This window comes from Phyllobates terribilis, unplaced genomic scaffold, assembly GCF_046119375.1.
Source record: "Phyllobates terribilis strain yellow unplaced genomic scaffold, ASM4611937v1 Scaffold_7__3_contigs__length_470593459, whole genome shotgun sequence".
Taxonomy (NCBI): Eukaryota; Metazoa; Chordata; class Amphibia; order Anura; family Dendrobatidae; genus Phyllobates; species Phyllobates terribilis.
This window is the reverse complement of record NW_027362767.1, coordinates 294,881,823-294,898,468: the sequence shown is the minus strand read 5'-3', so window position 1 is coordinate 294,898,468 and position 16,646 is coordinate 294,881,823.

Sequence of the window (16,646 nt, the reverse complement as noted above, 5' to 3'; positions counted from 1 at the left end):
TAACATTTGTCAGCAAAAGCTAAGTAGAGGCCAAAAAATACATAGTTTGAGTACTTCATGCATGAACCGGCACATGGACATGAAGCATAAGTTGCAGTGGGAAGCTCAGTGTGCTACAATGCGGCCTAGCCGGCCGGGCCAACCACCGTCTGCCATATCTTGTGCATCCGCGGCCTCTTCATCCTCTGTGACTGGGGGGACAGCAGTCACACCTGTTTTGGGGGGCAGACCTGCCACCTCTTTACCCGCAACAGCCAGCGTGATTGGCAGGTCATCATTTTCTTTGGAGGTGGTAACACCAGCTGGTGTTGAGCGCTGTCCGACATCGATAGCACCACCTTTGGATCAAGGCAACCTAACATGTCCGCCTGCATCTTCCTCACAGACCGGCAGTTTGCCGGGGACACCCTTATCAACCCCGTCTAAGCACAATAGCCAGCCCTCGGTCCCTCAGATGTGGACAAGTAAAAGACCATTTCCTCCTAGCCATGAGAAAGCTAAGAGGTTGAATTTCACCATCTGCAAGCTCTTGGCTACAGAAATGCTGCCTTTCCACCTGGTGGACACAGAGGATTTTCGAGACCTTATGTCCGTCGCAGTGCCCCAGTACCAGATGCCCAGTCGGCACTACTTCTCAAAGAAAGGTGTGCCTGCGCTCCACCAGCATGTCGCACACAACATCACCGCTTCTTTGAGAAACTCTGTGTGTGACAGGGTGCATTTCACCACAGACACTTGGACGAGTAAGCATGGACAGGGGCGTTACATGTCGCTGACTGGGCACTGGGTAACTATGGTGACAGCAGGACAAGGGGCTGCTGTCCAAGTCTTGCCGTCCCCACGAATTGTGCGTCAATCCTCTTTATGTCAAAGTTCCTCCACTGCTTCTGCCTCCTCAACCTCCTCTCGGTCTTCCACCTGCACCCAAAGCCTGTCTGGTCATGCCACAAGCTTTCTAACTGCGCAGAAGGGATCCTGCACACCTCCTTACTATGCTGGCAGTAGGGCTCAACGTCATCAGGCGGTTTTTACATTGAAATGTCTGGGAAATGTGAGTCACACAGCTGAGGAGTTGTGGTCAGCTCTGGAGAACCAATTTCATGAATGGTTGTCTCCACTGGACCTGAAACCAGGGAAGGCCGTGTGCGACAATGCTGCAAACCTGGGTGCGGCCCTTCGCCGGGGCAATGTCACACACGTGCCTTGTATGGCTCACGTGTTGAACCTGGTTGTCCAGCAATTTTTAGCCCACTATCCCAGACTAGATGGCCTTCTGCAGAGGGCACGGTCGCTGTGTGCTCACTTCCGCCGTTCGCATCCCGCAGCTCAGCGACTTACATCTCTACAGAAGTCGTTGAGCCTACCACTTCACCGGCTAAAATGCGATGTGCCTACCCGGTGGAATTCAACTCTGCACATGTTGCAGCGACTGTGGCAGCACCGACAAGCCCTGGTGCAATACGTTCTGACGTATAGCCTGGGCCAACGAGATCCAGAGGTGGGGCAAATCACGCTGGAGGAGTGGTCTCAGATCAGGGACCTATGCACCCTTCTGCACAGTTTTGAAATGGCGACGAAGATGTTTAGTGCTGACGATGCCATTATCAGCATGACTATTCCGGTGATTTACATGCTGGAGCACATGTTAAACAGAATTCGGAGTCAGGTGGTGGCACAAGAGAAGGTGGAGGAAGTAGAGGAGGAGGAGTTGTATGCGGAAGGGCTAACATCTGCAAGGTCCAGACGGTCGGCAGCACCAAGGCGGCAGGCATGTGAGGGTGGGGGAGATGGTTTTACCAGGGCGCATGGTAGCAGCCAAACTAGTGAAGAAGGTGCAGGAGCCCAGGAAGAAGTGGAGGACGAACTGATGGAAGACTCATCAGATGAGGGAGACCTTGATCACATTTCTGTTGTGCGAGGTTGGGGGGAGAGGACAGAGGAAGGAAGCATGATTTTTACCTCGCCACCAACACAACATGGACTTGGTGCTCCTGGATGCGCAACACACATGAGTGCCTTCTTGCTGCACTACCTGCAACATGACCCTCGAATTGTGAGAATTAGAAATAATCCTGACTACTGGGTTGCCACACTGTTAGATCCCCGGTACAAAAGTAAATTTGCAGAAATGATTCCTGCCATAGAAAGGGATGCACGCATGCAGGAGTATCAGCAGAGACTGTTGCAGAATCTTACATGTGCTTTTCCACAAAATACCAGTGGTGCACGTAGTGAATCTCACAGTTCCAACTTGCCAACCGTGGGACCGTCAAGTGTTCAGCACTCAAACCGTAACAGAACCACAGTATCTGCTGGTAACATCAATTTTGCGGAATCATTTCACCACTTTTTTAGCCCATCCTTTGCAAGGCCACAGGAGACAAGAAGTCTGACACATAGTCCACGCCTAGAGACGATGGTACAGGAGTATCTCCAAGTAAACATTGAAGCCATGACTGTGTCACTGGACCCTTGCTCTTTTTGGGCTTCCAATCTGGATAAATGGCCGGAGCTAGCCACTTACGCCTTGGAGATCTTGTCATGCCCCGCAGCCAGCGTTCTGTCTGAACGTGTGTTCAGCACTGCTGGTGGTGTGCTGACAGATAAGCGCACGCGGCTCTCCACTGATAATGTAGACAGACTCACGTTCATAAAGATGAACAAATCATGGATCCGAAACGATTTTTCTACCCCTGTGTCATCCTGGGGAGAGTAAAAGCTTGATGATTGGTTAAAATCACCCTACCAACCGTTTTAAGCTTTCAAATTACTAATCATGTTTATCTGTATTTTGGCTGGAAAATAATTTGGGCTTTGTAGCAGTGTGCAGCACTGATTCTATTAGGCCATCTATAATAAGCTCCACCAGATTTAAAATTACTAATCATGTTTATCTGTATCTTGACTGGAAAATAATTTGGGCTTTGTAGCAGTGTGCAGCACTGATCCTATTAGGCCATCTATACTAAAGCTTCACCAGATTTAAAATTAATAATAATGTTTAGCTGCATCTAGCCCGGAAAATAATTTTGGGGCTCCGAGATGCGCAAGACACATAAGTGCCTTCTTGCCGCACTACCTGCAGCATGACCCTCATATTGTCAGAATTCGAAGTAATCATGACTACTGGGTTGCCACACTCTTAGATCCCCCAAACTTTTCGATCAACCTTTTCATTTTAATAAAGACCAAAAAAATGGTCATTTTTGAAATTATAAGCATTAGCAGGTTGTTAGAAACTGAAATCAAACAGTTTTCAACTCAAAACTTTATTCTAGGTGATGTTACATTTTCACATAGGACCCCTTGTTCGAAAGGAGCTTCTGAACTCTCTCGTCCATTGAATTTGTCAGGTTTTGGATGGTTTCTGCTTCAATTGTTTTGCATGAGGACAGAATACCCTCCCAGAGCTGTTGCTTAGATGTGAACTGCCTCCCGCCATCATAGACACTCCTTTTAATGATGCTCCAAAGGTTCTGAATGGGGTAGAGATCAGGGGAGCATGGGGGTCACACCATAAGTTTGTCCCCTTTTATGCCCATATCAGCCAGAGATGCAGATGTTTTATGTGCAGCATGAGATGGTGCATTATCATGCAAAAAAATGATCTTGCTGTGAAATACACGGTTCTTCTTCTTGAACCATGGCAGGAAGTGCTGTTTGAGAAAATCCACATACATTATGGAGTTCATCTTTAGCGCCTTCAGGGATCCTAAAGGGGCCGACAATCTCTCTCCCCATGATTCCAGCCCAAAACATTACTCCACCTCCTCCTTGTTGGCGCTGTAGCCGTGTTTGCGTGGGGTGTCCATCAACCAGCCATCCTCCACTCCATCCATCTGGACCATCGAGCGCTGCACGGCACTCATCCGTGAACAAAACAGTTTTGAAATCAGTCTTCATGTAATGTTTGGCCCACTGGAGCCGTTTCTGCTTGTGTGAAGTGGATAGAGGAGGTCGACAGGATGGCGTATGCACAGCTGCAAACCTCTGAAGGACCCTGCATCTTGTTGTTCAGGGGACGTTGGAGGCACCAGCAGCTTCAAAAACTTGTCTGCTGCTATGACAAGGCTTTTTTGCCGCTGCTCTTTCAACCTGACGTAATTGCCTGTAGGAAAGAGTCCTCAATTTGCCCTTATCAGCACGCACACGTGTGTACTGTGAATCAGCTACATACTTCTTGATTGCCAAGACACTTCATCCTGATCATCGCACAATGTTGATTGTAGTCATGCCTTGACCTAAACACTCCACAATTTGTTGCTTCTCAGCAGCCGACACATCCTTTTTCTTTCCCATTTTGGCAGAAAATGTAGGCTGCTTAATAATGTGAGACAGCCTTCTTAAGTAGTCTTGCCTTTCATTGGACACACCTGCCAAACTAATTAGCACAGGTGTCTGCAATTGCTTACAGTGATATAAAGAGCCCTGACACACATCACCATCAATGAGTTTAACTGACAAACAAACAAATTCTTCCCTTATCACTCCTAAACACTTTTTGCATAATAATTTGGAACACAGTGTACATGTGCTTTTCCACAAAACACCAGTGGTTCACGTAGTGAATCTTACAGTTCTAACTTGCCAACCGTGGTCTGTATGGAGTTGTTCAATAAAGGGCCCAAAATTAAGATAACATAGATGGGAGAGGTCTCTATGAATAGGAATTCCTAAGTATTTGATACCCTGTGAGGGCCAGGCAAAGGGAAAGTTGGACTGGATGGAATCCTATATGGATTTGGGGAGGGAGACATCGAGGGCCTCAGACTTCGCTGCATTGATTTTAAAATTTGACCATGTAACAAAGTGATCTATTTCAGCCATAACAGCATGGATGGATATATGTGATTGAGTGATATATACTAGGACATCATCAGCAAATAGAGAGCACTTGTACTCGGTGCCTCCCACCTCAATCCACCTAATATTGGGGTTATGGCGAATTGATGAGAGCATGTGCTCCGTCACTAGGATGTATAAGAGAGGGGACAGAGAACATCCCTGCCTTGTCCCATTGGTGATTGTGAAAGGTGATGAAAATGTTCTGACGCGCCCCCTGGGCCTTGGGACACCCGGAGCCGGACCCTTTTTGGTGTATGCTGGTGGTTGTAGTCTCCGTGGCGGCGACCCGGTTCCGTGGCTCAGGGCGGTCAAACCAGTGGAGGAACTATTTATGTGGTTTTGATGTTTAAATGTCCGACTACGCCACCCGTGGATTGCGGTCAGAGTGAACCGCCGCTCCAGGGCAGACCGCTGAGGCTGGTGTTGTGGGTGCAGCAGAGCGTAGCATAACTCCCCACGGGAGGAGTATAGCCTCAGGGCAGTGTATGCGGAGGATGGGGGTGATGGTGCAGGGCAGCAGCAGTAACGACACGGAGTCAGTGATGCAGTCCAGGGCCTTTACTCACAGTTCTTATTATCCAGACCACGTCTGCAGGTAACGGCTGCCCACGTCGTACTGTGCTCACCAGGTGAGGGGCTCAGACAACTCCCAGATAACTTTGGAGCACTTCACAGGACCCCATTTGTGTGTCCTTTGTCTGGCCTTTCTTACCAACCCTTCTGTCCGGCTGCCTCGGGCCTCCTCTTGGTAAACTTGGCGCCAGTTTCCCTGACCCTATGTGGTGCCTTCCTAGCGGGTGTAGCGAGGGGCTGCGCCACATAAAATGTCACAGCCTCCTGTTTCTAGCTGAGGGTCGTTTCCTGCCTCCACTAGTTTCGGGGACCGGTCTCCCCCTTTGGCCTGACCCCTCCATGCAGGTGGATTCGGGCGTGCGGTGGCGACTCGCCTGTCCGCACCCCTGGGATCCCTTCGTTCCTCGTTCCTGGAGCCTTCTCCGCTCCTCTTCCTTCCTTCTCCCTCTTCCAGGCCTGGGCCTCTGTTACTAGGCCCGCCTCCGGAGCAGAGCTCATGCAGAGCCCCTGCTCCCTGCCACTTCTGCTCAGACTTCTCTGCACTGAACTAAGATGGTGCCCACCTTTTATACTCCCTTCTCAATGCACCCAGGAACTGCTTCCTCCCTGCTCCTGCACTACAGGGTTCCCCTTCCTCAGTGTTCCCTCCCCCCACTCCAGCCAGGGACAGGGACTGTCGTGCCCTTCTCAGGGGCATATTGGTTGCCCTGCCCCACGGCAATGTGGTGTAATGCATGCAGGTGTCGGGTCCTGATCCACACTACATCCTTACCTGAGAGTGAGATATCACACCTCTGGGTGAGGTGCAATACCTCTGTAGCAACCGAGCCCTCAGGGTGCTACAGTTCCATTTATCTTCAGCCTAGGTGACGTATTGCGATACAGGGCCGTGATTTTGGCTATAAAAGGGTCCCCTAGACCCCTACCCCAAGCTTTTTAAGAGAATCATATATGGCGTGCCAGGAGACTCTATGGAATGCTTTCTCAGCATCCAACGAGAGTATCTAATTACAATTTTTTAACTGCATCTAGCCCAGGAAATACTTTGTGCCTAGTAGCAGTGTCTGCTAGTCAGCGGATTATCCCGGCTGTTAAGCAAGCTACACCACCTGTAGTTTGGACACTTAATTTTTTCAAAGGAAATGCTTCGGGACCACGGGATACTCAGTGAAGAGCATCAGGAGGCACCCCAAGGCATGGGGGCTGGGACTGGCAGTAGGATGCCTTGCGGTGGACAGCCGAGCTCGATCCTTATAAAAGCTTTTTAACTGCAGCAGCTTTAGTGGACGCTACTGATGCTGGAATTACGCGGCTGCTGGCATGAGACTTGCCCTCCAATAGATCCTTGTAAATGGATTTAAAGTGTATTCATTCAAATTAGAGAGACAATTTAAATTAAAAAGCTTAGAGCTGCCTCCACCACAGGGGGGCTCGCTCGACCCACCAGCAGACAGGCACCAGTATTGGGAGAGGGGGGCTGGCCGTCAGGGTTCACCGCGGCTCTGGCACAAACCCGGCGACGCGGAGGTGGCACGGGCAGGAGCGGACTGAACGTGTCGGCTTATCACTTTTTGGATTTTAGAAGGGCATGACATGCCTATATCTGTGTCTCCCCCTCCTTTTACTCCTCCACCTCTTTTCTTTTCGCATGACTATATGTACTTGTCACTTTTCCATGTGTTAGTTGTGTCTTCTGAGAAGTTTGTCAGCTTTTGGACACCTTTGAAGGTGTTTTCTATGTGTTTCTATGTGTTTTTGTTTGCCTGCCATTGGTTTTAACGGTGTTCGAAGGTGTTCGACGAACAGTTCGACGAACAGTTTGGCGAACACAAGGGTGTTCGACGAACCGAACCGAACTCGAACACTACGGGGGTGGCTCAACACTACACAGGACTGTAATGCAGCGTTTGCTGGTATAACCACTGTGTCTCCTATACAGCCTGCCTGCCTGGTATCTGGGATGGATATTAGTCCTGAAAAGGACTGTTTGTTTGTTCTGGCAGCCTTTACAGACCCTACACTAACTATTTCACAGTTTATATCTCTCCCTAAATCAGCAGCGCTGTCCCTACACTGTCTAATCCGGAGCGACTGTGTCCAAGATGGCGGCGCCCCGTTTTAAATACTCGAGGTGATGCTGTGCGGCCAGCCAATCACTGTAATGCCCACAACCAACATGGCTGCAGCATTACAGTGACTGGCTGGCAATCCCTGCATGTTCATTGGCTCTGTAAAGAGCGCCAAATATGCAGGGCGGAGACCCGAGCTCCCGCCCGAGTAACCCGGAAATGCTCGGTGCTCGCCGAACATCCCGAGTAGCGTGATGCTCGGGCGAGTAACGAGCAGTGTCGAGTATGTTCGCTCAACACTAGTCTTGCCACAATATATAAGTGCACATTTAACTTTTGGAAATCTGCTTAAGGCTATGTGCCCACGATGCAGAAATGAAGCAGAAAATTTCTGCAGTATTTCTGCATCTCCCTGGCAGAAAAAACGCATGCAGATTGTGCATGCGTTTTTCCTGCAGAATACATGCGGATTCACATGCATATCCACATGCGTTAACGCATGTGTTTCCGTATGCGGACTGACAAGCACTTTCCAGGCGATAGCATCACTTGGAAAGTGCATGACAACTAGGTCACACTGTATAAATCCATGCATGGATTTATATAGTGTGACCGTAAAAATAAAAAAATAAAGCTATACTTACCTCCGATGCCCCGCCGCGTGTGCTGTCGCTTTCGTCCTGGCTTCTTCCTGGTTGCCGAGCTCTAGCGAGACAGCCTGCGGTCACATGACCGCGACGTCATCTCAGGTCCTGGAAGATAAGCGCTGCCGGCAAGCAGAGAGAAGCCGCCGGACAGGTGAATATAAACTTTATTTATTCTTTTATTCTTTTTTTAACAGGTACAATGGTACCCAGGTCTGGATGAGAGTCTTCTCTCCTCCAGAACTAGGTACCATCCGCACATTGAAATGCATATAATCCGCGTGTACAAATGTACAGACACGGATTATATGCGTCTCAATGCAAGTCAATGGCGGCAATTCCGCTGCGCTTCCGCAAAATTAATGAACATGCTGCGGATTTATGAGCGCTGCAGAAATGCTGCGGAAAAATCCGCAGCATGTGCATTGACATTGCGGAATGCCATTGGGGACCATGGGGTGCGCATTGCCAAGCGTTTTTGATGCGTTTCCGCTGCGGAAATTCCGCAGCAGAAACGCATGAAAAACGCATCGTGGGCACGCAGCCTTACTAATACATTTTGACAACTGTATGCGCCACAACTATACTGCAGGTGGTTGCCACATTTTGCTATCCGTCTGTCTACCAATCTACCAACATAACATTATAATTCTCAATGGACAGGTTTTAGTTATATGAATTGTTCTTAAGTTTCATCTAAATAAATCAGAAAATTGGCATAACAAAATATTGTGCATCTTTATATTTGCAAAAATAATAATGTTTCAAAGTACTGAAACTTTTATGCATTAATTACCATATTTTTCAGACTAGAAGACGCACCGGACCATAAGACGCACCTTGGTTTTAGAGGAGGAAAATAGAAAAAAAAATTGAAGCAAATATGTGGTCATGACACACTGTTGTAGGGGGATCTGATTCTGACACTGTTATGGGGATAATGTCCTCTAATTCTGTACTAATGTCTCCTATCCTGTTCCCCTTCCTGGTATATATATCCCCCAACCTGGTATATATGTCCCACATCCTAGGTTTTAGAGGAGGAAAATAGAAAAAAAATTGAAGCAAAAAATGTGGTCATGATGCACTTTTATGGGAGAGAGGGTCTGCTGCTGACACTGTTATAGGGGTAATGTCCCCCAATTCTGTACTAATATCCCCCATCCTGATATATATGCTCCCATCCTAGTATATATGCCCCCCCCCTTCCTGTTATACATGGCCCACATATCGATCCTGGTATACATGGTCCCCCATCCTGGCATGCATGGAATCCCCACCCCCATCCTGGTATGCATGGCACCCCCATCCTGGTATGCATGGCACCCCCATCCTGGTATGCATGGCACCCCCATCCCCATCACGCTGCACACATAAAAAATAAAGGATTCTACTCACCTCCCCTCTTCTCAAGCACTGCATCCTGTTCTGCTGCCAGCAGCTGATCTCACTGTGTGAGCAGCGCATGACGTCACTGCCATGCGCTCTCACACGCTGAGGTCAGCTGTCGGAAGATTCACTGCTCCCCATGCCCGGACTATGGGTGTGGGGAGTAGTGAATATTCATTCTCCTTAATAGCGTGCACAGTGTCAGCTGCAGCCACCGCTCCTGCAGCGGCTCGGCGATCATGTGTGCCCGCTATTAAAGAGAATGAATATTCACTACTCCCCACTCCCATGGGCTTGAGGAGTAGTGAATATTCATTCTCTTTAATAGCAGGCACACGATAGCTCGGCCACTGTAGGAAGCCGGCGGCTGCGACTGACACTGTGTGCACTATTAAGTGTTACGCTCATGCCCGGACTGTTTGGCGTGAGCGTAGTTAGCGGTCCCACTAGGCCACGAACCGAGGAGTACCTGGAGGGGCTTGACTAGGGGCCTCACCAGATCCAACCACGGACGCACGGCGGCTTAATCGACTCTGTGGTCCGAGGAGGGACGTGGGAGGTGGCCCAGGTGCTACTCCAGGTCAGACCCCAGTCACAGCTGTTGACCCACACCGGGGAATGCAGCAACGGACAGGATTGGGTGGTATGCAGACAGGCTGGTACTGGCAGGCACAGCTGGTATGCAGACAGGCGGGTACTGGCAGGTGGGTAAACAGGCTGGATAGGGACCAGTAGAGACTGGGATACAGGAACAGGCAAGCGGAGCAGAGCAAAGCCGCAGGTGCGGAGGGCATGTGGAGTAGGGAAGAGCCACAGGTGCAGAGGGCATGCGGAGCAGGGCAGAGCCGCAGGTGCGGAGGGCAAGCGGAGCAGGGCAGAGCCGCAGGTACGGAGGGCAAGCAGAGCAGGGCAGAGCCGCAGGTGTGGAGGGCAAGCGGAGCAGGGCAGAGCCGCAGGTGCAGAGGGCAAGCGGAGCAGGGCAGAGCCGCAGGTGCGGAGGGCAAGCGGAGCAGGGGAGAGCCGCAGGTGCGGAGGGCAAGCGGGCAAGGGCAGAGCCGCAGGTGCGGAGGGCAAGCGGAGCAGGGCAGAGCCGCAGGTGCGGAGGGCAAGTGGAGCAGGGCAGAGCCGCAAGTGCGGAGGGCAAGCAGGGCAGAGCTGCAGGTGCGGACAGACAGGACAGGGCTCTGTTCACATGGAACAGACAGGGACAGGGAAACACTGGAAGATAGCCAGAACACAGGAGGTAGACACGGAGGCAGGGAAACAGGACGAGCAGAACCAGATACACACAAGGTACTTACTATGAAGTAGCAAGTGGACACAAAACTTCACAAACAGAAGTACAGAGACAAGAAGTAGGAGTTAGGTACTGGTTCAGACATTGCAGGAAAAGGGAAGGACCGGACATAGAGACAAACAGGTAATGGGCTAGCACACAGTTCAGACAGGAACTGACACAGGAATGGGATACAGGAACGAGCCTGGGCATTCAGCCCCCAGGGTGGCAGAAATAGATTAGAAGTCACAGATACAGGTAACGGGCTTGGGTACTCAGTCCCCAGGGTGGCGGAAACAGACAAGATTCAGAACAGGACCTGGCAACTCACAGTTGCACATAACACACTGAAAGAAAGTGTGGCTCAGGCACCTCCCACTGGGTGGAGGAGGTTTAAGTATCCAGTGACTCACAGCAATAGGCTGGGGATGCATTAGGACTGCGCACACTGTAACTTTAAGAATCAGGAAGTACCAGTGCCACCGTCCTAAGCCAGCAGACCAGAGACATACACACAGCAAGTAGAGAAGTATAGTGCCCAGCCTGGACTGGTAGGTAAGTTGGCGGTCTTGCATGGTGAGAGATGGTAAGCCATGCCAGCACACCGCCAGGGATGTTACATTAAGGAAAATGAATATTCACTGCTCCACATGGGTGTGGGGAGCAGTGAATATTCATTTTCTTTTAGCAGTGGGGACAGTGTTAGCTGCAGCTGGCGGCTCCTGCCTACTGTGCCCGGCTCCTCCGCCGCTGCCGCTCCTTCTACACCCCTCACCATCCACAGCCAGATCATACAGCTAGACTATAATACACACCCCCCACTTTCCTCCAAAATTTTGGAGGAAAAAAGTGCGTCTTATAGTCCGAAAAATACAGTGTATGTAGCAGTAAAAGGAAAACTGTGATATCGTAGAAACAAGAACCAACTAAAAATTTTCTTTGTCAGATTTGTATTCAGGGGGTCAAAATCATTGAGAAATGGCTCATTTCATAACTGACCCGGACAACTTTTGAAAATATGTAGAACAGTGGTATTGGTTACAGTCTTTAGTCCATAGGGAAGAATGGTGTTTGTATTTTTTTTTTATTTCTTTTTTTTCACACACTTTACTTTTACTTTGTTCTACTAATCCAATTTTGCAACCGTACACCCTTTGACAATACTGAGGGTAATTGCCACATTTTGCTATCCGGGTGTGTACCTACCAAAGTGGCATTTTTTACTATAGTCTTTTGTCAAAATTGGGGAAAAGAACATTGTTTAAAAAAAATATTTAAAAATGAAAAAAATACATGTTTTACTTTTTGCATACATGTTTTAATATTCCTGTTTTTGCAACCGTAGACCTCATGACAATACTGTGAACCGTTGCCGAATTTTTGGCTATGGCTGTATTGCACATTTGAATAGCCAACCATGTAAAGTATGAGAGAGCTTCTCTTTGTTAGTGTATCTATATTGTGCCTCATAGTGGAGAGTCCCCCTGAGTTGTGGAGTACTCTCTTCTATGATGTCCATATGCCCTATAGGCATATGAAAAGGGATTTGACAGGATTTCTTGAACATTCTGATTTTTGTGGGAGCTTGTGTGGATATCTTACATTTTTAAGTTCTGGAGATAAATCTTACATATGTAGCACATGAAGATAAAAAAAAAATAAGTAGAAACAGTAAGTAAAATGAACTGCTTCCACACCTCGCATAGATTTTAAACATGTGGTTGGTCCAACTCCTACAGGGACGTTCTAAAACATCACTGCGTAGGAGCATAGCTACACATGAGCAGATAGCTGCGGTAGCAGGAGAAAGCTGGAGCCCTCATAGAGAAGGCAGAGGCGGTTTATTACCATCTGTGCCTTATCGATCACTGTATACATAGCACTAAAGAAGCATTGTGTAGACAGTAGTAGGAAGCACTCCCCTCCATACACAGCAGTCATGTGATTGCTGTGTATAGGGAGGAAGAAGGAGCTGCTGGTTCATAGGAGACCCAGATAGCTCTGCTGTGCACCCGGGAAGCTGCATTTCCCTTGTAAATGGAGCTACTGTTATGAGCTGCAACATAAACTAAGGAAAGATAGGGAAAGCTGTCCCTACAGTAAGACTAAGCTGAATCCCTACGATGTAGCGGGCTGCCTGTTCCTTGTGAACAGACCCGCATTCGTGCTCGGCTAGTCTGAACGGAGACCTATAGAATAAAGGGAGGGGTCCCTAAAAGAACTAAGGACTGGGACAAAAATGGGACACCTCCTAACAGAAGTTGTTGCAGAGCAAAAAGACAAACTGACAAAAAGTACTAGAGATCCCAGAGGACCAAGCAAACTGACAGAGATAGGCACCGAAGCACCTGGCTAGAAAGACAGTCTAGAAAACACTGAAGTCCAGCAAAGCCAGAAGGGCGGAGCTGGAATATATAGGCAACTGGTCACGTGACCGCAAAACACAAGATAGCAAAAACTAACAGGAGGGTTCTAACAGTACCCCCTCTTCTATGAGGATCCTCCGGATCCTCCAGGCCCAGGCTTATCAGGAAACCTCCTGTGGAAAGCTTTAACAAGCCTAGGAGCAGAAACATCATCTGTCCTTACCCAGGAGTTGTCTTCGGGACCGAAACCCTTCCAGGAGACAAGATACTGTAATATCCCTCTGTGCCATCTTGAATTCAAAATACGAGAAATTTCATATTCGCCGTCTTCCACCACAGGAGGAACTGTGACAGTGGCGTCCCTATTAGAAACGTCAGCCTTTTTCAACAAGGAAACATGAAACACAGGATTAATCTTCCAGGAAGTAGGGACATCCAACCTGACAGCAGATGGGTTAACAACCTGAAGCACTTTAAATGGACCCACAAACTTAGGACCCAGTTTTTTAGAGGGAATCCTCAACCACAGGTTCTTCGAGGACAACCAAACCATGTCACCCACAGTAAACAAAACGTCTTTACGTTTCCTGTCAAAATACTTCTTGGTTGCAACGTACATTAGTCCAAACTCTCTCCAAATCACCGGAAAAATTCTCCTCCTCCGGCACCGCCGACCCCAATTTGGAGAACGAACCAAAAGACGGATGTCTCCCAGTACAACAAAAAAAAGGAGAACACCCAGCAGAGGAGGATGTATGATTGTTAAGAGCAAATTCTGCGAGAGGCAGAAACACAGACCACACCTCTTGATTGTCTGCCACAAAACAACGCAAAAACTGTTCAACATCCTGGTTCTTTCTTTCAGTCTGTCCATTAGACTCAGGATGATAACCAGATGAAAATGACAAATGAACTCCCAACCTGTCACAAGAAGCACGCCAAAAGCGAGCCACAAACTGAGGTCCTCTATCAGAAACAATATCCGTGGGAATGCCATGGAGCTTGACAATCTCCTTAACAAACGCCTTAGCGAGTGTCTTGGCGCAGGGCAACTTAATGAATGGAACCAAATGACACATCTTACTAAAACGGTCCACGACCACCCAGATGACAGTAAAACCCTCAGACACAGGAAGATCAGTAATAAAATCCATAGTGAGATGCGTCCAAGGCGCACTAGGAACCTCCAGAGGGCAAAGCAACCCCGCAGCAGGAGTATGTGAAGCCTTTGACCTAGCACACACAGTATACTGACGCACCCACTTGATGACTTCCTTCTGCCATCCAGGCCACCAAAAACTGCGACTGATAAGTCTGTTAGTCTTCGAAACTCCTGGATGACCTGCCAACTGAGACTCATGACACTCCACAAACGAATCTCTCCTAAAGTCTCTAGGCACGAACAACCTCCCATGGGGAGTGTTAGATGGAGCATCATCTTGAGCATTCAGAATCCCATTCTCCAAATCGGAGTCCAATGCCGCCACCACAACTCCTTTCTGCAAAATGCTCTCCTCCTCCTCGGCACCGAACGTAGGAGAGAAGCTGCGAGATAAAGCATCGGCTTTAACATTCTTAGTACCAGGGATATAGGTAACAGAAAAATGAAACCGAGAAAAAAAAGTGCCCACCTAGCTTGACGGGCATTCAATCGCTTGGCAGCATCCAGGTAGATCAAATTCTTATGATCAGTGAAAACCTGAATAGGAAATCTAGTGCCTTCCAAAAAATGACGCCAGTGTTCAAATGCAAGTTTAATAGCCAGCAACTCCCGATTTCCAACATCATAATTCAGTACGGTTTCCGAAAATTTTTTCGAAAAGAAGGCACAAGGATGTAGTCCACCCTTGTTCTCTTGAGACAAAACTGCTCCGACCCCCACTGATGAAGCATCGACCTCGACCAAAAAAGGTTTGGTCTCATCAGGCTGTATAAGGATAGGAGCAGAACTGAAGCTCTCTTTGAGATACTCAAACGCTTCAATGGCTTCAGTAGTCCACTGGGCCGTATTCGCACCTTTCCTGGTGAGATCGGTTAGAGGTTTAACAATTACAGAAAAATTCTTACTGAATTTCCTGTAATAATTGGCAAAACCCAAAAACCTCTGTATAGATTTCAAACCAATAGGCCTAGGCCATTCCTGCACAGCCTGAACTTTCACAGTGTCCATCTCAAAGCCCTCGCTGGAGACAATGTAGCCCAAAAGACTAATTTTCTGCACAGCGAACTCACATTTCTCCAGCTTAGCAAAGAGTGAATTATCACTCAATAACTACAAAACTTCACGTACACTCTGCAAATGGGACTCTAGATCTGGTGAATAAATCAAAATGTCATCCAAATATACAACCACATTCTTACCAATCAAAGGTCTCAGGACGTCATTAATAAGGTTCTGAAAACATGCAGGTGCATTGGTAAGACCGAAAGGCATCACCAGATTCTCAAAATGACCTACCGGAGTGTTAAAAGCAGTTTTCCACTCATCACCCTCCTTCACAAGTAACAAATTGTATGCCCCTCGGAGATCAATTTTTGAGAACCACTTGGCTCCCACTAACTGGTTAAACAAGTCAGGAATTAACGGCAATGGGTAGGAATTGCGTACGGTAATCTTATTAATTTCACGAAAATCTAGACATGGACGTAAACCTCCGTCCTTTTTTTTAACAAAGAAGAATCCGACTGCCACAGGCGACTTAGAAGGTCTAATGTGACCAGCAGCCAGGCTAGTCTCTATGTACTCCTCCAAGGCCTTTCTTTCAGGGATAGTCAGATTAAACAAGCTACTTTTGGGAAGAGTAACACCCGGAACAAACTCAATGGCGCAATCATAATCCCTATGAGGAGGTAAAACTTGCGACTCCTCCTCCGAAAAAACCCTCCAAAAATCTTGAATAGGTACTGGTAATTCCCCTTTTTCCACAGCCACAATGCGACCATTACAACATTTATCATAGCACTTCGGACTCCAAGACTTAATCACATTAGTAGACCAGTCCAACAAAGGATTGTGCAGTTTTAACCAAGGCAATCCTAGAACAACTGGAGAGGGCAAATTATCCAAAACAACCAAGTCCAAAATTTCTTGGTGAACACCACTGATAGTGAGAGGAAATGCAGCAGTCTTGTGAGTAATACATTTCAAAGGAGTGTTATCAATTGCAACCACAGAAATAGGTGACGACAAAGGTTTAGATTTCAATTTAAGTTTTTCCAAAAACCCTTTATCAATCACATTAAGTGTTGAACCACAATCCACAAATACCTGAAATTCAATCAAATCTCCCTGCAGAGTAGTACACCCAGAAAGAAACACTCCTGCAGAGCGTAAACAAGCTATACGGGCGTAACTGACCTTTTTTTTTTTCTTTACTGAAACGACGCTCACAATACTTAATCAAATGATCAGCTTTACCACAATAAAGACACAAACCTTCGGCGAATCTCCGATCTCTTTCCTGAGAGCGGAGTGACATCGCCC